The sequence below is a fragment of the Ascaphus truei genome, unplaced genomic scaffold (genome assembly GCF_040206685.1).
Source record: "Ascaphus truei isolate aAscTru1 unplaced genomic scaffold, aAscTru1.hap1 HAP1_SCAFFOLD_338, whole genome shotgun sequence".
NCBI classification, from domain to species: domain Eukaryota; kingdom Metazoa; phylum Chordata; class Amphibia; order Anura; family Ascaphidae; genus Ascaphus; species Ascaphus truei.
Genome location: NW_027456377.1, coordinates 293,064 through 315,794, shown reverse-complemented (window position 1 = coordinate 315,794; position 22,731 = coordinate 293,064). Strand labels below are relative to the sequence as shown.

General features: G+C 54.9%; 1 long non-coding RNA gene across 1 annotated transcript in view; it reads left to right on the top strand.

Annotated features, from left to right (window-relative positions):
* The first annotated feature begins 1,785 nt into the window (after positions 1-1,785).
* Positions 1,786-22,731, top strand: part of LOC142483583 (uncharacterized) — a 137,453-nt gene continuing 116,507 nt past the window's right edge. Inside the window, exon 1 of the long non-coding RNA XR_012797389.1 lies at positions 1,786-1,936. This is a non-coding gene — a long non-coding RNA (uncharacterized LOC142483583). The remainder of the gene's footprint in view (positions 1,937-22,731) is intronic.

The window sequence follows — 22,731 nt, the reverse complement described above, 5'->3', positions numbered from 1 at the left end:
CAATAATGTGATACCTATTTATTTGTGATTTAAAGTGTGTTACATAGTGATAAATTATCTAATAAATAAATCTTAAACTAATCCCACACAGTGACTACTTAATTCTGTGAATAAATGTGTTTTTAATGTCATTACTATGAAGGAGATGAAGATATAGTGTATATATAAATTCCTACCTGCAAACGCCGTCTTAGCCTGTCAGAATACGCGCAGAGTGACCTGTCGTGACACGTCAGGTCACTCTGTAACCGAACCCGGATCTGTGACGCATATGTACTGAGGTGGGGTTGGATCCCCCACGGTTATTTCTTGTTTTATTAATAAATAATTTACTATATTTTAATCTCTGGTGCGCATTGTGTGCATTTTTCTTCTTGCCTGCACAGTGCTTCAGATGCTGCATCTGAAAAAATGCCGGTGGATCGGGATGTGAGGTAGGGAAGTGACGTCCGCGCCGGAACGTTATTGCCACGCCTCCAAATATTCATTGCCACACCCCCAAATCGCGCCGAAGCATACCCTGCAAAGCCATAAAAAAGCTCAGACTTCAGCAAGTGTATTGCAGCGTGTGCGCCTTCCCTCCGTCTGAAATACTATAGACGCAGCCTTATCGACGCTTACTAAATAGGCCCGTGTCTCTCTCTCTCTCTGTGTCTCTCTGTGTCTCTGTCTCTCTCTCTGTGTGTCTCTGTCTCTCTCTGTGTGTCTCTGTCTCTCTCTGTCTGTCTCTCTGTCTCTCTCTGTGTGTCTCTCTGTGTCTCTCTCTCTCTCTCTGTGTCTCTGTCTCTCTCTGTGTGTCTCTGTCTCTCTCTGTGTGTCTCTGTCTCTCTCTGTGTGTCTCTGTGTCTCTGTGTGTGTCTCTGTGTCTCTGTCTCTCTCTGTGTCTCTGTGTCTCTGTGTGTCTCTGTTTCTCTCTGTGTGTCTCTGTGTGTGTCTCTGTATCTCTGTCTCTCTCTGTGTCTCTGTGTGTGTCTCTGTGTCTCTCAAATCAAATCAGCTTGATTGGCATGTCAAAAAAACATTTCAGTATTGCCAAAGCATGAGTAATAGGGGGTGTGGGACAATGATTACACGAATACTAGGGGGTACGGTATAATGGTTATACAGTACATTACTTTTGTCTCTCTCTCTCTGGGCCTCATGCAGAGAGCATCGTTATTTCAAAATTCGCCATTTTTTGTACAATTTCGCGCAGAAACCGGCAGAAAATGGCGAGTTACGAAAAACGCGCCATTTTGTTTTTTCTATTGCTAAAACTCGCCTCGCGGCTGGCGAGAACCTCCGTCTCGCCATTTTTAAAACTCTCCGAATGCAGAGAGGTACGAACGGCATGTAGCGGCTGTTCGCGCCAGGGAAATGGCGCGATTTTCTCATTTTTGCCGCGCCAGGAAAAGTTGGCAATAAAATGGCGCTCGCCGCCTATAGCAAAGGGGGGAAAAAAGCCGCGATTTTTTTTTTACACATTTCTGAAGCGCGCATCTTTCCCATTCAAACTCGCCACACGCATCCATGTTAAACATAGCAGAATTCGCACTTTTCTGCATATGGAGAATAAAACTCTCCAAAAAAGCTACTTTTTATGAAATTCGCCAATTTGAAAATTCTATGCTCTCTGCATGAGGCCCTCTGTGTCTGTCTCTCTCTCATTCTCTGTGTCTCTCTCATTCTCTGTGTCTCTCTCATTCTCTGTGTCTCTCTCATTGTCTGTCTCTCTCTCATTCTCTGTCTCTCTCTCATTCTCTGTCTCTCTCTCATTCTCTGTCTCTCTCTCTCATCCCTGTATGATAGGTATGTTCCAACTCTATTTTTTGCTCTTCTTTTCCGTTTGAGAGGAGGGAGTCCCTCACCTCTTCAGCCACACACCAGGAACTCTGGATTGCTTTCAGACGCTCGGAGAGGCGGATACAGTCGTGGATTGCAGGCACTGATTTATCTGGTAAGTACCGCAAACATGCTTGAACAAGGGCCGTAGACATTTTATTTGATGGTTTAGATTACCATTGTCTGTGGTTGTTAGTTATTGGTATTAGAGTTTTTTGATGTTGTTACGAATCAAGTACATTTTGAAGTAGTAATCCCCTCCGAACTGGGCATTCCTGGCCAATAATGCCCTGGCTGTAAGAGTTGAAGGGCCCAAGCAAAGCCCCCACCTCTATACACACTAACACTGCAGGGGCATCAAAGTGTCTCATTGTCATGGCAACGGGGGGTGTCACGTGATGTAATTTGTTTAATAAATTATTTTTTAAGGTGTCCCGGTTTTTCATTTTCGAAATCTGGTCACCCTATGTATTTATGCTGCATTCAGTGTTGTAATGTGCTGTAATTGGGTTACATGGCGTACATAGTGTATATACCGCATTCAGGGTAAGTGCTGTATGTGGATTATAAAGTGTATATATGCTTCATTCAGGGTTATAAAGTCGTTTATAGAGTATATACTGCATTCACGGTTACGTGCGGCATGTGGAGTATAAGGTGTATATATGCTGCATTCAGTGTTATAATGTGCTTTAAGTGGGTTACATGGCGGGTATAGTGGATATACTGCATTCAAGGTTACGCGCCGTATTGGATTATAACGGGTATATATGCTACAGTCAGGGTTATAATGTGCGGTATTTGGGTTACAGGGGTGTATACGGTACCGCAGTGGTGGTGGCGGCGTGCTGTATTTGGATTATATGGTATACACTGCGATCATGGTTACGTGCTGGGTTCTGAATATAATGTTTATAGACCACATGCGCGGTTACATGACGGGTTTGGATTATATGGTGTATATACTTATCCCCCCTCATCCACTGATGAAGTGACCACATTGCGTCACGAAACGCGTATGGAGAGGGAGGAGCTAGAACTGACACGGTCTTCAGAAGCAGGAGCATAGCGATCAGGAGAGACGCCAGAGTGTGACATCAGAGTGTGACATCACGAGGCGTAGCGCGGGCTGACGGCAGTTACCCAGAGAGGTGAGCAGAGCACATTCTGCAGTGCTGGCCACCTCAAGCTGAGATAGAGGAAGCTATAGCAAATAGAGGGGGCGAATCTCGCAGAGTAACTACTGAGAGTTAGACGCCACTTCAGGGTTTGCAAACAACAATAGCGCCATCCTCCCAGAAGCCTGCCTACCTGATTGTATCAAGCTGCGGACAGCACGTTGTCAGCTGTTTTTACACAGCCTGGTTTATGTGAGTAAGCCCTTGGCTGTTTTTTATTTTTATTGTAATAAATTTTTATCAATCTGCACCATCATCTTCCATGTTATTTCCTTTCTGGGAACACATGGGAACTATGACCAAGTGGTAATGCTGTGAACAGACAGAAAACCTGGAGGATAGACATACAACACGTGGGATTCGTGATATCTGGAAGAGAAGAGGTTAAAAGCACAGATTGTCTCAAAGGAACAATAACACAGCAAGTCTGTAAGTTCATTACTTTAATCTGTTGTGGAGTTATTTATGGATTCTTGTGGCTGCGCAATGGTCTTTTCCTTTTTGTCCATTACATACTAGGAGGAGTTCGGAACCAGCAGCCAGCAATTGGATCACCATCGCTCCATCAGCTGGAATATTGAAAAGAACTTTCCATATCTATATGGACTAATCATTGGACTGGGGTATTGTTGTAGCCTGATGCGCCGGGTCATTACATTTTTTGTACAAAAGATAGGGCGATGGAAGTCTAACAGATACCGGTCCTATATCAGGCCCGCATTATCTGGGATTTAGCGTGCTTGGATAAACCCCCTCATCCTCTTTATGCCTTCACAGACGCCGCACCCACTTGGATAATCGGAGACTCGCTTATACACTGGGCAGAGAAGCGGGCCGTCAAACGCCCATGCGGGGCTAACCTCGGGTTGCGAACGGAGGAGGCAAATGTGGTATGGGGGGTAGGTAGGGGGCTGCGGTGGGCTCAGTTGCTCCCGCGGCTAATGGTGATGGGCAGGGATAGGAGGGCGCCGCAGATCTTGCTCCTCCACGTCGGGGGCAACGACCTGGCCGCTCGACGCTACTTCGAGCTGGTTAATTCAATAAAACACGACCTAGCCCTCATGCTCGCCCGTTGGCCAGAAGTACAGATCGTTTGGTCGGACATATTGTGCAGGAGAGTGTGGAGGGGCGCAAGGGCACCGGGCGCCATCGACTGAGCGCGGGTCAAACTGAACAAGATGGTGGGGAAGTTTGTGACGCAGTGTGGGGGATGGCAGATCATCCATCCCGAGTTCGACAACAAGTCAACTGGCCTGTTCCCGGCCGACGGCACACACTTATCCGAGATAGGGGCGGACTTGTTCAATAACGAATTGCAGGAGGGGCTGGAGAGGGTCCTTGCGGGGTTGGCGGCACGGTCTAATTTAAGGAGGTTTAAATAGAGCCGTGAGTGGCGGCAGTTCGGGGGTAAGTGCTTGTCCTTGCCAGATGGGCTCGGGGCGGGCGTCGCCCGGGGGTAGGAGCGATTGGGCGGGGTCAAGCTAACGTGACACCCGGGAACCCACTCGCGACAACGGCCGGCTCTTTAGGGGTCGGCCGGGTACGGGGGTGGCAGGCCAAGGCCTGGCTGACCCTCTGACCCCACTCTGGCTTGGACTAGCGCTTACTCCAGTATTATGATTGTTAATAAACAAAGCCGCAGCCTTTTATACCTCCAAACTGAGTCTGTCATTACTTGTCTGTTATATGTGGGTACCGTTTCCAAGTGGGAGGGGGTCCCTCGCAGCCTCCCTGGTCAAGCAATCCCTCCAGCCAATTAGGCGAGGGAAGCCCATGACCAGGGGGCAAGCCCCCCTCCCCCCTCACCTCGCTGGGATCTCTGGGCCGCCGTCGCGGCCCCCCCTGGGGGGGGGGGGGGGGGCAGGCCTAGGGCAGTACAAAAGAGACAGCCGGGAGCTGAATCTTCCATTCTGCTCCCGGTCTGCTGCGAAGTATCCAACCCACCCACCCCATTAGCAAGACAGTCGGGGGCAGACGCTTGCCCCCGGCCACTCCGTGGAGTATTTACAATTCCCTTGGTGATAAGCTGTCTGCACTACCTGTAAGCTGTAACATGTACCATCATATTTTACAGGGCAGTGTCCGAAGATCTCCCGAGAAACAAAGGACTGAAGTTCCTTCAGGAGGCTCCAGTTGGTCATTTTACCACTGTCGCGGCGGCAGTTCGGGGGTAAGTGCTTGTCCTTGCCAGATGGGCTCGGGGCGGGCGTCGCCCGGGGGTAGGAGCGATTGGGCGGGGTCAAGCTAACGTGACACCCGGGAACCCACTCGCGACAACGGCCGGCTCTTTAGGGGTCGGCCGGGTACGGGGGCAGAAGGCCAAGGCCTGGCTGACCCTCTGACCCCACTCTGGCTTGGACTAGCGCTTACTCCAGTATTATGATTGTTAATAAACAAAGCCGCGGCCTTTTATACCTCCAAACTGAGTCTGTCATTACTCGTCTGTTATATGTGGGTACCGGTTCCAAGTGGGAGGGGGAGGGGGTCCCTCGCAGCCTCCCTGGTCATGCAGGAGACAGAAAGGTAGATAGAGACACAGACAGAGAGCTACCAGAGAAGGTGTTACATGGGTGAGTGCTGAGTTATTACTGTGACTCTCTGATGCTAACATGACATTAGGTTCTGGGCTCTGCGTCCCACACATGATGAACACCATGACTGTATAAAACTGAGGGGTACATATATATGTATATATATATAGCAACCGTAAATATTACTGTATGTTCATTTGCATGTCTTAGACAGGTCTGCAACCCTGTCTTTCCCCATTATCACCCAGCATACAGCGCTTCCACTGCAGCAAGGGATTCTGGGAAATGACATGCAAATGAGCACTCAGTGCCACCTTTTGTCTCAAGCTCGTATTACACAAGCCAATCCTCAAGCCAATGCATGCTGTTTTAAACACAGCTTTTAGACAGAGGCTGGGATGAGATGCAAAGCCATTAAACCCACTCACAGACATTTTTTTTTTTTTACGGTTCACATATTAACAACCATTTAGTATCATTTTACAGAAAATAATAAACCGAAAACATCACTATACAATCCTTATATTGCCAAGACAAAAACCAACCCAAAGGCACAAAACCATTCTAAAAAGCCAAACAAAACAACACATTCCAAGGCATCATCTGTGCATCTACTACCAAACACACTCAATACAAAAAAATATGGTTACTTCCCATTTCTACACACGACTTTTCGTACTTTCCACAGGACATTTAACATTGCATCTAATTACTTCACGTGTCCCAGCAATTTCTCTAACGCCTCACGGATATGATACGTACTACATTGTATTCCTAATTTTCTTACTTCCTCTTTAGACACCTCTGCTTTTGGGAACTGTACTTTCAGCCATCCCGTTTTTGAAACATTTAACCCTAAGTCACCTGCCTCTTTATTTATATTATTTATCACCTCTTTTACATGCCACTCCCTCGCCTTCCTTTCTCTCTCGCTTTCATAACTTACTTTTGTTCTTCCACTAAGGCCTGCCTTTTCTCCTTTTCCCCCTTTACTTTCCCTAATCTCTCCCCCTTCACCCCCACTCTGTTGGCCTGCCTTTCCATCACTTTCATTCCCACTTACTCCACTTACACTTCTCTGTATTTTAGTTCCCTCCACGCTTATCTGGCTTTGTGAGGACGAGCTATTGCCCTCACTTCTCTCCTTCTCTCTCACCTCTCCCCTAGCCTCTTTTATTTTAACCCACTGTACATGCTCCTTTTTTAATTCTTCATACTGCTCTTTTGTCAGCTGTTTTCTTTGGTACATCAGTTTTTCTAATCTTTCTATTATCTGTTCCTCACTACTCCCCCCATGCTGCTTCCGAAAAATACCAACCCAAAATAGAACATCTCCCACTGCGTCTTCAAAATGTTCCATCTTCACTTTTAGGGTTACTTTCCCTGATACTTTTACAACTTTACCCTCTACACCTTCCTCTCTAGGCTCCCCTTTACTCTGGCTATCCTTATCTTCTTTTGTTTCTATCCCTTGCAGATTTTTACGCTTTTCAGCTTTTTTCCCTCCTATTTCCATTTCCTCCTCCAAGACATCTTGGGGACCTTCCCTCCCCCTCTGTGCATCTTGAAACTCCATACTTTCCGCCCAGCTAGGTTCCACCACACTCAATGACCGTATTTCCCCCTCCCCCGCATCTTTCTGATGCACTGCTCCCGTCTCCTCCCCTCCCCCCACCTCCAGTTTCTGGGCCAAGGAGTCCAGGAAGAGATCTTCCTCTTTTTTCTCCACGATATCACTTATAGAACCCGCCAAACCCTCTATTGGGCCACTTGCTAGCATTTCTTCTCTTCTTAAATCCTCCTCATACATTGCTGTTATAGCAGGATCACGCCCTCCCTCTTGGGAACTCCATCTCACAAATTCCCAGACCCTCCACTGTCTCTTCCTTTTCGTCTAGCACACTGTCCCCTTTAGCTGCCTGGGCATATGTCCTTTTAGTGCACTGCCGTGCCAAGTGTCCTTCCTCTCCGCATAGATGGCATCTCTTAGGGACTCCACAGTTGGCTGCAGTATGTCCCTCTTCCCCACAATTACGGCACACAATTCCCGTTCTGGTGCAACCCTCCTTTGTATGTCCATAAGTGTGGCAATGCCTGCAATATAGAGGCTGTCCCGAGTAAAACAAAAATCCTCTGTCTCCTCTAATATTGAACATGGCCGGTGGGTGTGTCACTCCTCCCGCACATGATGGATCCCGTCTGAACCGTACCCAGAAACGTCTCTTCCCGTTGAACATGCCATACAGATTTTTTAGTTCTTCACCTCCTCTAATCATTTCACAATACCGTTTCAAAAAAGTCACAATCTCCTCTTTCCTTGCATACCGAGTGTACATGTGAAGTACAAGTGGTCTCTCCTCCAGCATAAAATTTGGGATTACCTTTACATGCAAATGAACATACAGTAATATTTACAGTTGCTTTATGCTTTACTGTGGAGGGTTTTTGTCACTTTTTTACCCACCATAACCTTAATAGTAGTGGTGATTACCTAGTCTAGTCTCAAACCTGCTTTGCCATTAAGACCAACCCCACACTGATGAGACCCATCAAGGTCGAAACAGCGGTGTAGCTGAGACTGTGCCCCCTTGGCCTTGAGTCATCGTTCCGGAAGGGACTTAAGACTCATGCTGCTATTAGGGGGGTACGCCATCTCAGGCAGCGGGAGGTGATCAAGAGCGGACAAGGAGAGAGAGAGAGAGAGATGGTGAAGGGCCGGCGCCTTGGCCTTGGGGGATCGTCCTGATGGACTAAACCCCCTCGCTGCTTTTGGGGTGCCGCACCAGATCCTTGACGGTTGGACAGACGGAGCATGACAGCTTGAGCACGGGGCGGTCAGGAGCGGACAACACGTGAGCAGGAGAGAGAGAGAGTGACGGGCCGACGCCTTTGCCTGGGGGGATCGCCATAATAGGCTTAACCCCCCTGCTGCTATTAGGGCGTCGCACCGAAGCTCAGGATGACGAGGACAAAGACGGCGGCGATGGAGAACCGAAAGCAGACCATCAGATTCCTGGTGGTTGAGGCGGAGAGAGCCCAGGTGAGACTCCAGTATATCGTGGAGGAGATCTTGATTGACCTGGTGGAGATGAAGATTGCACAAGTCTACTGTCTGCAGGACTTCCAGGAAGAGGGAATCTTTGATGTGACCTTCCGCAAGGAGGAGGACTGCTTGAGTGCATATGAGAGATGCAAGAAAAACGCGAGTGACCAGAGGATGAAGGGGATCAGTGTTATCCCAAGTTTTTTGTTGGAGGAAAGAAGCATAATTGTGCACATGTATGATCCTTTTGTGAAGAAGGAGGAGATAGCCTTGTTTTTGAGACATTATTGTGCAACTGTAAGAGATGGTGAAGAACTTTTGAATTGCTATGGGATATTTAATGGCAAGCGGGAATTTCACGTACGTCTAAGACCGGACCCAGCATGTGCAGGGGGAGTGATGCACCCCCCTGCTGTTTTCAAGGTGGGTGGGAAAAAAGGCTTTTTGGAATATTGGGGCCAACCCAAGAGATGTAAGAACTGTCAACAATATGGACATTTGGAAGAGAGATGTGGGGAGGTGGGAATGGTGTGTCACAACTGTGGTAAAGAGGGTCATGTGGCTGCAAAATGCAGAGTACAAAAGAAATGTGACTTTTGCTATGAGTCTGGACATTTGGCGAGAAAGTGTTTAAAGAAGAGTGAGATTTGGTGCACAAAAAGGACAAGTACGATGTCATCAATTGTGGGTAATCGTGCTAGACAAATGATGAGACAGAGTCCGGAAAAGACTAATGTACAGGTGCAGAATAGTGAGAAAGGTCAGCTCAGAGGTTATGTCAGTGAGGATGGAAAGGGAAAAGAAGGAGAGGCGGGAAAAGTTTTGGAGTTTGTGAGTGAAATATTGTGTGAGTCTGAAGAGAAGGAAGTATATCAGCTTACAACAGAGGAGAGGTTATTTTGTGACTTTCTGTGTGATTATAAAGAGAATGAAGAATGTCAGCCAAGAGTAGAGGAGGAGGTAGAGATTGAGAGGGGAAGTAAGAAGGGTCTTTCTGTGGAAAGGGAAAAGTTAGTGGAGGAAGACTGTGAGGACGATTGGATAATTAGACATGTAGCAGAGGTAGAAGCAGCATCCTGTAAAGCAAAAGAAGAGGAGAGGAGGAGAGAAGAGTTTTGTTCAGGGGAAGAGGTGGAAAAAGTTTTGGAGTTTGTGGGGATTGTAAATGGGGAGGAAATAATGGAATGGGTGTATGTTAAAAAGCAGGAAAAGCAGAAAAAAACAGAAAAAGAAAGCAAAAATAAAGAAAGGAGGTTTAGAAAAGAAATAGAGGTATAACATTATGTAAAGAAATGAAGAGGAAAAAGAGAAAGAAAATGTAATGAGAATAGTATATACAGGGAGAATATGCGAATGTAGGTGGTGTTAGTTGAAGGTGTGGAAAAGTGGTTTTGTTGTTGTGTGTTTAGAAGGAAAAGCTGTGGAATGACAAGATAAATTCTGACCTTTTTTGTACAGAAAGTAATGTATTTACAGTATGTGTTTTTGAAGAAATGTAATTATGTGATTTAGTATCTTTTGGAAAAGTTCTCATTTTCTGTTTGTAAATATATGTGATGTGAATAAAACTTTAAAAAAAAAAAAAAAAAAAGCTGAGCTTTTGGGGTGCCGCACCTGAGCTTGGGAGAGCAGAGATGACATCGCAAGCTGGAATGCGCAATTCCATTCGGTTCCTGATCGAGGAGACCGAGAGAAGTCGAGTGAACCTGCTGTGGATAGTGGAGAAGGTGCTGAAGCAATTGATCGGTCTGGACACTGAGAGGATCTTCTGCCTTCAGGATTTCCCTGCACAGGGGATTTATGACCTGACCTGTCATCAAGTAGCGGATGTTTGGTGCACTTTTGAAAAGTGCAAGGAGAAGTCTGGTGATCCGATCTTACATGGCATCAAGGTAATTCCAAGTTTTATGCTGGAGGAGAGACCACTTGTACTTCACATGTACACTCCGTATGCAAGGAAAGAGGAGATTGTGACTTTTTTGAAACAGTATTGTGAAATGATCAGAGGAGGTGAAGAACTTAAAAACCCATATGGCATGTTCAACGGGAAGAGACGTTTCTGGGTACGGTTGAGACGGGATCCATCATGTGCGGAAGGAGTGACACACCCACCGGCCATGTTCAATATCAGAGGAGACAGAGGATTTTTGTTTTACTCGGGACAGCCTCTATATTGCAGGCATTGCCACACTTATGGACATACAAAGGAGGGTTGCAGGAAAACGGGAATTGTGTGCCGTAATTGCGGGGAAGAGGGACATACTGCAGCCAACTGTGGAGTCCCTAAGAGATGCCATCTATGCGGAGAGGAAGGACACTTGGCACGGCAGTGCACTAAAAGGACATATGCCCAGACAGCTAAAGGGGACAGTGTGCTAGAAGAAGAGGAAGAGACAGTGGAGGGTCTGGGAATTTGTGAGATGGAGAGTTCCCAAGAGGGAGGGCTTGATCCGGCTATAACAGCAGGAGGATGGATTTAAGAGGAGGATTTAAGAAGGGAAGAAATGGTAGAGAGTGGCCCAATAGAGGGGGAGGTGGAAGTGGAAATAATGGACACGACCGGACCCAAGAAAGGGGTGCAAAAACTAAGTTTACAAAGTGACAATGATGTTTGTACAGTTGATGGGGAGGGGAAGAGTGAGCTACGGCAAGATAAGGTGACGAAGTCAAAGTTTTGTGCGCTGGATTTGTCCAGTATTGACGTTAGTAGGGAAGAGGAACAGACCGTGAGTAAAGGAAAAGAGGAAAATAAGAAGTTAGATAGGGAAGCGCAAGAAACTGAGGAGAAGGCAGGCCCTGGTGGTGCGAGTGGAAAAGGTAAAGAGGGAAAGAGTAAGTGTAAAGGGTTTGTTGTTAGTGGAAGCAAAAACGAGTCTTCGCAAGGGATAGAAACAAAGGATCATAAGGATTGCCAGAGTAAAGTGGAGCCTAGAGAGAAGGGTGTAGAGAGTAAAGTTAAAAAAATATCAGGGAAGGTAACCCTAAAAGAGAAAATGGAACAATTTGAGAACGCAGTGGGAGATGTTCTGTTTTGGGTGGGTATTTTCCGGAAGCAGCATGGGGGTAGTAGTGATGAACAGATAATAGAAAGATTGGAAAAAATGATGTACCAAAGAAAACATCTGACAAAAGAGCAATATGAAGAATTAAAAAAGGAGCATGTACAGTGGGTTAAAATAAAAGAGGCTAGGGGAGAGGTGAGGGAGAAAGAGAGTAGCGAGAGCAACAGCTCGTCCTCACAAAAAAGTCAGATAAGCGTGGAGGGAACTAAAATACAGAGAAGTGTAAGTGGAGTAAGTGGGAACGAAAGTGAAGAAAAGGCAGGCAAAAAAGGGATTGTACAGGCAAAAGAGGCAAATTCTGCGGGAGATAGTAAGGGGAGGAGCACCCAGGGAAAGGATGAAGTAGGGCTTACAAAGGAAGAGGTTTTGCACAATCAACTTGCGAGGGGATTTGGGCGGAGATATTGGGATGTGAAAGAGGCAAGGGACGGGTATGAAAAAAGTGTGATGTCTGGATTCCAGTTAGAGGAAAGTAAGAGAGGTTTGGAACGTATGGAGAAAGAATTAAAACAGATGATCGCATCACATGAGAATAGAGAAAGGGTTTTTGTTTTTAAATGAAAGAATCTTGAAGTATATGGTTCTTATCTTTGTATGATGTTTTGGTTATAGGGTTTTTTCGTAAAGTTATGTTTTTTTTTATCCTTCTGAAAAGTTTATCTTTGTGTTTGTATATATCTGAAGGATGAAGGAAGAAAATGTAAATATATTATGTTTTGGTGTCTTTCTAATGTTGGGTGACTGTTGTCACTATGGTGTGTTTTTTTGGTTTCCCAAAAAGTCTGTAAACTTAAAAAAGTTGTTGAATAAAAAAGTTAAAAAAAAAAAGGTTGAAACATGTCTGTGAGTGGGTTTAATGGCTTTGCATCTCATCCCAGCCTCTGTCTAAAAGCTGTGTTTAAAACAGTGTGCATTGGCTTGAGGATTGGCTTGTGTAATACGAGCTTGAGACAAAAGGTGGCACTGAGTGCTCATTTGCATGTCATTTCCCAGAATCCCTTGCTGCAGTGGAAGCGCTGTATGCTGGGTGACAATGGGGAAAGACAGGGTTGCAGACCTGTCTAAGACATGCAAATGAACATACAGTAATATTTACAGTTGCTTTATGCTTTACTGTGGAGGGTTTTTGTCACTTTTTTACCCACCATAACCTTAATAGTGTGTGTATATCTATCTATCTATCTATCTATCTATCTATCTATCTATCTATCTATCTATCTATTTGTGAAAGTGTTCTGTGGCCGTGTCTGTATGTGTCTCCCTGTGTCCCCTGTGTCCCTAGCGGCAATCCCATTGGCTCCCTTGGCCCGCCCCCGCACACCTCTCATTGGCCGGACACACACATACACTCACACAGAGATACACACACACACGGAGACACACACAGGCAGGACACGGAGACACACACAGGCAGGACACTGAGACACACACAAAGATACACACACACTGAGACACATACAGATACACACACACACACACACACACACAGATACACACACACACACTGAGATACACACACACTGAGACACACACAGATACACACACACACACACACACACACACTGAGATACACACACACTGAGACACACACAGATACACACACACACACTGAGATACACAGACAGGACACAGATAGACAGACAGGACACATACACATATACAGACAGGACACACACACACACACACACACACACACACACACCACCCCCCCCTCTGTCCATCCCCCCCATCACGTGCGCCGCCCTGCACCGGCTCCAGACGGAGGGGAAGCACGGCCCTCCTACCCCAGCCGCTTCCTTACCTCCCCGGCGCTACCTCCCCCTCAGGTAAGTAACTGCGCGTCCCGCCTCAGCTTATGGCGCCAGTAACTCTCCCATTTCAGGCGCGCAGCCTCGCGCCTCAGGCCCACACAGGCCCACACAGGCCCACACAGGGTGCTTCCTGCCGCCGGCTGCACGCCTCACTCAGCCGGACGGCACATCGGGGGACAAGTGGGCGCCGGCGGGGGGGAGCGCGAGTCACGGGGAACGGGGGGGGGGGGGGGCGAGTCATGGGGAACGGGGGGGGGGAGCCGCGAGTCACGGGAAACGGGGGGGGACGCGAGTCACGGGGAACGGGGGGGGGGGGGCGAGCCGCGAGTCACGGGGAACTGAGGGGGGGGGGGGCGAGCCACGAGTCACGGGGAACGGGTGGGGGGGCGAGCCGCGAGTCACGGGGAACGGGTGGGGGGGGCGAGCCGCGAGTCACGGGGAACGGGGGGGGGGCTTTGTGTTTTTCAATCAGATCGCCCAACAAATGTAACCCCCCTTCCTTGGGCTATTGTGAACTAATAGTAATAGCATGTTTATTAGGCCAAGGGGGTGATGTAGCGAGGCAAATTGTTGCAAGGTCTTTGCGCCCAAGTTTGGTGCCGGGATTTGAAGGGTGACAACAGGAGGAGTTAGGGAAGAGTTCCCCCGCGTTATACACGGCTGTAGCAGACGTTTTTTGTGTGTGCGTTATGAGGGACGTAATGACACCTGCCTTAACTGTCCAAGCAGTGTGTCGATCCCCCCCCCTCCCCTTTCTCCCCCCCCCTCCCCTTTCTCCCCCCCCCTCCCCTTTCTCCCCCCCCCTCCCCTTTCTCCCCCCTCCCGCTCCCCTTTCTCCCCCCTCCCCTTTCTCCCCCCTCCCGCTCCCCTTTCTCCCCCCTCCCGCTCCCCTTTCTCCCCCCTCCCGCTCCCCTTTCTCCCCCCGCTCCCCTTTCTCCCCCCGCTCCCCTTTCCACCACCCCCTCCGCTCCCCTTTCCCCCCCCTCTGCTCCCCTTTCCCCCCCCCCTCCGCTCCCCTTTCCCCCCCCCCTCCACTCCCCTTTCCCCCCCCTCCTCCGCTCCCCTTTCCCCCCCCCCCCGCTCCCCTTTCCCCCCCCCCTCCGCTCCCCTTTCCCCCCCCTCCGCTCCCCTTTCCCCCCCCTCCGCTCCCCTTTCCCCCCCCTCCAACGCTCCCCTTTCCCCCCCCTCCTCCGCTCCCCTTTCCCCCCCCCCCTCCTCCGCTCCCCTTTCCCCCCCCCCTCCTCCGCTCCCCTTTCCTCCCCCCCTCCGCTCCGGGAGTGTCTCTAGCTTTGAATCATTACAACTCAAAGCTGGATTCCGATTGGCTCACACACATCAGGGGGTGTTCCAACCCATATCCACCCTTTGGATTAACATGCTCAAAGGTTGCTTAGGCCTGCCCCTGAATATTGCTACTATACTCAGAGCTGAAATGCAAACAGGCTAACTGAAGGAATTAACCTTTCCACTGCCTGTTCTAACAGGACTGACAGAGGAAAGGCCCAGAATTAGCAATAGATGCCGAAGGCCAGGCTATATATATGTAGAAAAGCACTTTATGCCCCATGTTAGAGTGTAGCCTTTTCCCCATACAGTAAGGCTGAGTTCAGCGTGGCTGCTGCGGCAGCGTGCGTCCACGCGCACCTCCCCCGCGTGCTCCTGCAGCCTGGCGATCTGTGTTCAGGCTGCAGGAGTCGGGTCGCGGCATTTGGGGGCTTGGCGGGGGGAACGTGTCACGGAGCTGGTTCGCTGAACCAGCTCACGTGATGCGACTGCAGCCCCAAATATCATTTCTGGTTACAGCGGCGTCAACGCTGCACTTTACCGCCGGTGGAGTTTTCAGTTTGAACACTCCCACCAAACAATCTAAAATTGCGACGGACGTGCGCACGCACGCGTCGCGTAGCAGCCACCCCGAACACGGCCTTAGAAAGGCAGCCAGTAATGTAATGTGTGTTTTAGCATTTCTTTGCATGCAGGCACAGTAATTCACTTAGCTGCGTTGTCTGCAGAGAAATGCAGGGTCGTGACAAAGAGCTGGGAGCAGCTAAGTGCCGGGACAAATGGTGAGCGGGGAAGGGCTGATTATCAGGTCCGGGGACGGACTCCCAGCGCGGTAGAGTCTATACACATAATATATAAAGCTTGGCCCCCTGCAGAAGCAATCCCTCCAGCCAATTAGGCAAGGGAAGCCCATGACCAGGGGGCAAGCCACCTCCCCCCTCACCTCCCTGGGATCTCTGGGCCGCCATCGCGGCCCCCCCCTGGGGGGGGGGGGCAGGCCTAGGTCAGTACAAAAGAGGCAGCCGGGAGCTGAATCTTCCATTCTGCTCCCGGTCTGCTGCGAAGTTTAGTGTCCTCTCCTCCAGGTGAGTTTGTAGTCTCCCTTTGGGCCCGATCGCAGCATCCCCCCCCTCCGCCTCCGCTATGGCTGTCCAGGGGATAGTTGCGAGGCGGCCGGGGAGTGCTGCCACGGGGGATCCCCCTACCGCGTGGCTCTCCCTCCCTCAGCCTCCGTGGCTGGCCTGCTCGGCGGGCGGGGAGGGGGGGGGCCTCCGGCGAAGGGGGGGATCCGCCTGCCAGACCAAGGGATAGCTAGTGGGGATCCCCCTTACCGCGTGGCTCTCCCTCCATCAGCCTTGGTAGCTGGCGGGCGGGGAGGGGGGGCCTCCGGGGAACGGGGGGATCCCCTTGCCGGTACCAGGGAATAGCCAGGGGGGATTCCCTTGCCACGTGGCTCGCCCTCCATCAGCCTCTGCGGCTGGGGAGGGGGGGGGGCCAGAGGGAGGACGAGGAGAGGCACAACAACCCCCCACGTTTTTTTGCCACGACGGTTCCCCCAACAGAATGGCCGTGGGTATCCCCCAACCCCCCCCCCCCCGGGGTTGGAGCACGGGACACTCAGTGGGGTTACATGGCAGTGGTATAATGTGCTGTAATTGATTTCTTTCAACATTGGATAAAGTTATGATCAATGCTAGAATGGCCGTGGGTATCGCTGCGTACCGCATTCGTAGTGATAGCGGGCTGTATGTGGGGAATAAAGTGTATACACCTCAGTGTGGTTATAATGCGTTGTATTCGGGGTATGGTTATAATGCGTTGTATTCGGGGTATAAGGCATACGAGCTGCATTCGAGGTACAATTGGCTGTAATTGGGTTACATGGCGTATATTGTATTTGGATTATAGGGGGTGTATATATACCGCATCCGAAGTTACAATGGGCTGTAATGGGGTGACATGGTGTATATAGTGTGTATACTGCACTCGTAGTTACGTTCTGTTGTACGATAGGGTGTGTATAGGTGCTGCATTCGCCGTTACAATGTACTGTAACTGGGTTACATAGCGTATATAGTGTATATACTGCATTCACGGTTACGTGCTGCATGTGGAGTATAAGGTGTATTTATGCTGCATTCAGTGTTGTAATGTGCTGTAATTGGGTTACATGGCGGGTATAGTGTATATACCGCAGTCAGGGTTAAGTGCGGTATGTGGATTATAAGGTGTACATTTGCTGCATGCAGGGTTATAAGGTGTCGTAATTGGGGTACATGGCGTATATAGAGTATATACTGCATTCACGGTTACGTGCTGCATGTGGAGTATAAGGTGTATTTATAGAGTGACCATTTGTCCCGGTTTTGCCGGCACAGTCCGGTTTTTTTCTGTGCTGTCCCGGTTGACAGTCCGTCCCGGAAATGTCCCGGGTTTTGCCCCTGGTGACTGGTACCGTGCGCGAGGCGGCGGCGGTGTGCGGAGGCGGCAGCATGAGGAGGATGCGGCGGTGCGCGGAGGCGGCAGCGTGAGGAGGATGCGGCGGTGCGCGGAGGCGGCAGCGTGAGGAGGATGCGGCGGTGCGCAGAGGCGGCAGCGTGAGGAGGATGCGGCGGTGCGCGGAGGCGGCAGCGTGAGGAGGATGCGGCGGTGCGCGGAGGCGGCAGCGTGAGGAGGATGCGGCGGTGCGCGGAGGCGGCAGCGTGAGGAGGATGCGGCGTTGCGCGGAGGCGGCAGCGTGAGGAGTATGCGGCGGTGCGCGGAGGCGGCAGCGTGAGGAGGATGCGGCGGTGCGCGGAGACGGCAGCGTGAGGAGGATGCGGCGGTGCGCGGAGGCGGCAGCGTGAGGAGGATGCGGCGGTGCGTGGAGGCGGCAGCGTGAGGAGGATGCGGCGGTGCGCGGAGGCGGCAGCGTGAGGAGGATGCGGCGGTGCGCGGAGGCGGCAGCGTGAGGAGGATGCGGCGGTGCGCGGAGGCGGCAGCGTGAGGAGGATGCGGCGGTGCGCGGAGGCGGCAGCGTGAGGAGGATGCGGCGGTGCGCGGAGGCGGCAGCGTGAGGAGGATGCGGCGGTGCGCGGAGGCGGCAGCGTGAGGAGGATGCGGCGGTGCGCGGAGGCGGCAGCGTGAGGAGGATGCGGCGGTGCGCGGAGGCGGCAATTGGCTGTAATTGGGTTACATGGCGTATATTGTATTTGGATTATAGGGGGTGTATATATACCGCATCCGAAGTTACAATGGGCTGTAATGGGGTGACATGGTGTATATAGTGTGTATACTGCACTCGTAGTTACGTTCTGTTGTACGCTAGGGTGTGTATAGGTGCTGCATTCGCCGTTACAATGTACTGTAACTGGGTTACATGGCGTATATAGTGTATATACTGCATTCACGGTTACGTGCTGCATGTGGAGTATAAGGTGTATTTATGCTGCATTCAGTGTTGTAATGTGCTGTAATTGGGTTACATGGCGGGTATAGTGTATATACCGCAGTCAGGGTTAAGTGCGGTATGTGGATTATAAGGTGTACATTTGCTGCATGCAGGGTTATAAGGTGTCGTAATTGGGGTACATGGCGTATATAGAGTATATAATGCATTCACGGTTACGTGCTGCATGTGGAGTATAAGGTGTATTTATAGAGTGACCATTTGTCCCGGTTTTGCCGGCACAGTCCCGTTTTTTTCTGTGCTGTCCCGGTTGACAGTCCGTCCCGGAAATGTCCCGGGTTTTGCCCCTGGTGACTGGTACCGTGCGCGAGGCGGCGGCGGTGCGCGGAGGCGGCAGGATGAGGAGGATGCGGCGGTGCGCGGAGGCAGCAGCGTGAGGAGGATGCGGCGGTGCGCGGAGGCGGCAGCGTGAGGAGGATGCGGCGGTGCGCAGAGGCGGCAGCGTGAGGAGGATGCGGCGGTGCGCGGAGGCGGCAGCGTGAGGAGGATGCGGCGGTGCGCGGAGGCGGCAGCGTGAGGAGGATGCGGCGGTGCGCGGAGGCGGCAGCGTGAGGAGGATGCGGCGGTGCGCGGAGGCGGCAGCGTGAGGAGGATGCGGCGGTTACGTGGAGGCGGCAGCGTGAGGAGGATGCGGCGGTGCGCGGAGGCGGCAGCGTGAGGAGGATGCGGCGGTGCGCGGAGGCGGCAGCTTGAGGAGGATGCGGCGGTGCGCGGAGGCGGCAGCATGAGGAGGATGCGGCGGTGCGCGGAGGCGGCAGCGTGAGGAGGATGCGGCGGTGCGCGGAGACGGCAGCATGAGGAGGATGCGGCGGTGCGCGGAGGCGGCAGCGTGAGGAGGATGCGGCGGTGCGCGGAGACGGCAGCATGAGGAGGATGCGGCGGTGCGCGGAGACAGCGGCGTGAGGAGGATGCGGCGGTGCGCGGAGGCGGCGGCGTGAGGAGGATGCGGCGGTGCGCGGAGGCGGCAGCGTGAGGAGGATGCGGCGGTGCGCGGAGGCGGCAGCGTGAGGAGGATGCGGCGGTGCGCGGAGGCGGCAGCGTGAGGAGGATGCGGCGGTGCGCGGAGGCGGCAGCGTGAGGAGGATGCGGCGGTGCGCGGAGGCGGCAGCGTGAGGAGGATGCGGCGGTGCGCGGAGGCGGCAGCGTGAGGAGGATGCGGCGGTGCGCGGAGGCGGCAGCGTGAGGAGGATGCGGCGGTGCGCGGAGGCGGCAGCGTGAGGAGGATGCGGCGGTGCGCGGAGGCGGCAGCGTGAGGAGGATGCGGCGGTGCGCGGAGGCGGCAGTGTGAGGAGGATGCGGCGGTGCGCGGAGACGGCAGCATGAGGAGGATGCGGCGGTGCGCGGAGACGGCGGCGTGAGGAGGATGCGGCGGTGCGCGGAGGCGGCGGCGTGAGGAGGATGCGGCGGTGCGCGGAGGCGGCAGCGTGAGGAGGATGCGGCGGTGCGCGGAGGCAGCAGCATGAGGAGGATGCGGCGGTGCGCGGAGGCGGCAGCGTGAGGAGGATGCGGCGGTGCGCGGAGGCGGCAGCGTGAGGAGGATGCGGCGGTGCGCGGAGACGGCAGCATGAGGAGGATGCGGCGGTGTGCGGAGGCGGCGGCGTGAGGAGGATACGGCGGCGTGAGGAGGCGGCGGCGGTGCGCGGAGACGGCAGCATGAGGAGGATGCGGCGGTGTGCGGAGGCGGCGGCGTGAGGAGGATGTGGCGGTGCGCGGAGGCGGCGGCGTGAGGAGGATGCGGCGGTGCGCGGAGGCGGCAGCGTGAGGATGCGGCGGTGCGCGGAGGCGGCAGCGTGAGGAGGCGGCGGCGGTGCGCGGAGACGGCAGCGTGAGGAGGATGCGGCGGTGCGCGGAGGCGGCAGCATGAGGAGGATGCGGCGGTGCGCGGAGGCGGCGGCGTGAGGAGGATGCGGCGGTGCGCGGAGGCGGCAGCGTGAGGAGGATGCGGCGGTGCGTGAGGGCAGCGTGAGGAGGATGCGGCGGTGCGTGGAGGCGGCAGCATGAGGAGGATGCGGCGGTGCGCGGAGGCGGCAGCGTGAGGATGCGGCGGTGCGCGGAGGCGGCAGCATGAGGAGGATGCGGCGGTGCGCGGAGGATGCGGCGGTGCGCGGAGGCGGCAGCGTGAGGAGGATGCGGCGGTGCGCAGAGGCGGCAGCGTGAGGAGGATGCGGCGGTGCGCGGAGGCGGCAGCGTGAGGAGGATGCGGCGGTGCGCGGAGGCGGCAGCGTGAGGAGGATGCGGCGGTGCGCGGAGGCGGCAGCATGAGGAGGATGCGGCGGTGCGTGAGGGCAGCGTGAGGAGGATGCGGCGGTGCGCGGAGGCGGCAGCGTGAGGAGGATACGGCGGTGCGTGAGGGCAGCGTGAGGAGGATGCGGCGGTGCGCGGAGGCGGCAGCGTGAGGAGGATGCGGCGGTGCGCGGAGGCGGCAGCATGAGGAGGATGCGGCGGTGCGCGGGGGCAGCGTGAGGAGGATGCGGCGGTGCGCGGAGGCGGCAGCGTGAGGAGGATGCGGCGGTGCGCGGAGGCGGCAGCATGAGGAGGATGCGGCGGTGCGCGGAGGCGGCAGCGTGAGGAGGATGCGGCGGTGCGCGGGGGCAGCGTGAGGAGGATGCGGCGGTGCGCGGAGGCGGCAGCGTGAGGAGGATGCGGCGGTGCGCGGAGGCGGCAGCGTGAGGAGGATGCGGCGGTGCGCGGAGGCGGCAGCATGAGGAGGATGCGGCGGTGCGCAGAGGCGGCAGCGTGAGGAGGATGCGGCGGTGCGCGGAGGCAGCGTGAGGAGGATGCGGCGGTGCGCGGAGACGGCAGCATGAGGAGGATGCGGCGGTGCGCGGAGGCGGCAGCGTGAGGAGGATGCGGCGGTGCGCGGAGGCAGCGTGAGGAGGATGCGGCGGTGCGCGGAGGCGGCAGCATGAGGAGGATGCGGCGGTGCGCGGAGGCGGCAGCGTGAGGAGGATGCGGCGGTGCGCGGAGGCGGCAGCGTGAGGAGGATGCGGCGGTGCGCGGAGGCGGCAGCGTGAGGAGGATGCGGCGGTGCGCGGAGGCGGCAGCGTGAGGAGGATGCGGCGGTGCGCGGGGGCAGCGTGAGGAGGATGCGGCGGTGCGCGGAGGCGGCAGCGTGAGGAGGATGCGGCGGTGCGCGGAGGCGGCAGCGTGAGGAGGATGCGGCGGTGCGCGGAGGCGGCAGCATGAGGAGGATGCGGCGGTGCGCGGAGGCGGCAGCGTGAGGAGGATGCGGCGGTGCGCAGAGGCGGCAGCGTGAGGAGGATGCGGCGGTGCGCGGAGGCGGCAGCGTGAGGAGGATGCGGCGGTGCGCGGAGGCGGCAGCATGAGGAGGATGCGGCGGTGCGTGAGGGCAGCGTGAGGAGGATGCGGCGGTGCGCGGAGGCGGCAGCGTGAGGAGGATGCGGCGGTGCGCGGAGGCAGCGTGAGGAGGATGCGGCGGTGCGCGGAGGCGGCAGCATGAGGAGGATGCGGCGGTGCGCGGAGGCGGCAGCGTGAGGAGGATGCGGCGGTGCGCGGAGGCAGCGTGAGGAGGATGCGGCGGTGCGCGGAGGCGGCAGCATGAGGAGGATGCGGCGGTGCGCGGAGGCGGCAGCGTGAGGAGGATGCGGCGGTGCGCGGAGGCGGCAGCATGAGGAGGATGCGGCGGTGCGCGGAGGCGGCAGCGTGAGGAGGATGCGGCGGTGCGCAGAGGCGGCAGCGTGAGGAGGATGCGGCGGTGCGCGGAGGCGGCAGCGTGAGGAGGATGCGGCGGTGCGCGGAGGCGGCAGCGTGAGGAGGATGCGGCGGTGCGTGAGGGCAGCGTGAGGAGGATGCGGCGGTGCGCGGAGGCGGCAGCGTGAGGAGGATGTGGCGGTGCGCGGGGGCAGCGTGAGGAGGATGCGGCGGTGCGCGGAGGCGGCAGCGTGAGGATGCGGCGGTGCGCGGAGGCGGCAGCGTGAGGAGGATGCGGCGGTGCGCGGAGGCGGCAGCGTGAGGAGGATGCGGCGGTGCGCGGAGGCGGCAGCATGAGGAGGATGCGGCGGTGCGCGGGGGCAGCGTGAGGAGGATGCGGCGGTGCGCGGAGGCGGCAGCGTGAGGAGGATGCGGCGGTGCGCGGAGGCGGCAGCATGAGGAGGATGCGGCGGTGCGCGGAGGCGGCAGCGTGAGGAGGATGCGGCGGTGCGCGGGGGCAGCGTGAGGAGGATGCGGCGGTGCGCGGAGGCGGCAGCGTGAGGAGGATGCGGCGGTGCGCGGAGGCGGCAGCGTGAGGAGGATGCGGCGGTGCGCGGAGGCGGCAGCATGAGGAGGATGCGGCGGTGCGCAGAGGCGGCAGCGTGAGGAGGATGCGGCGGTGCGCGGAGGCAGCGTGAGGAGGATGCGGCGGTGCGCGGAGGCGGCAGCATGAGGAGGATGCGGCGGTGCGCGGAGGCGGCAGCGTGAGGAGGATGCGGCGGTGCGCGGAGGCAGCGTGAGGAGGATGCGGCGGTGCGCGGAGGCGGCAGCATGAGGAGGATGCGGCGGTGCGCGGAGGCGGCAGCGTGAGGAGGATGCGGCGGTGCGCGGAGGCGGCAGCG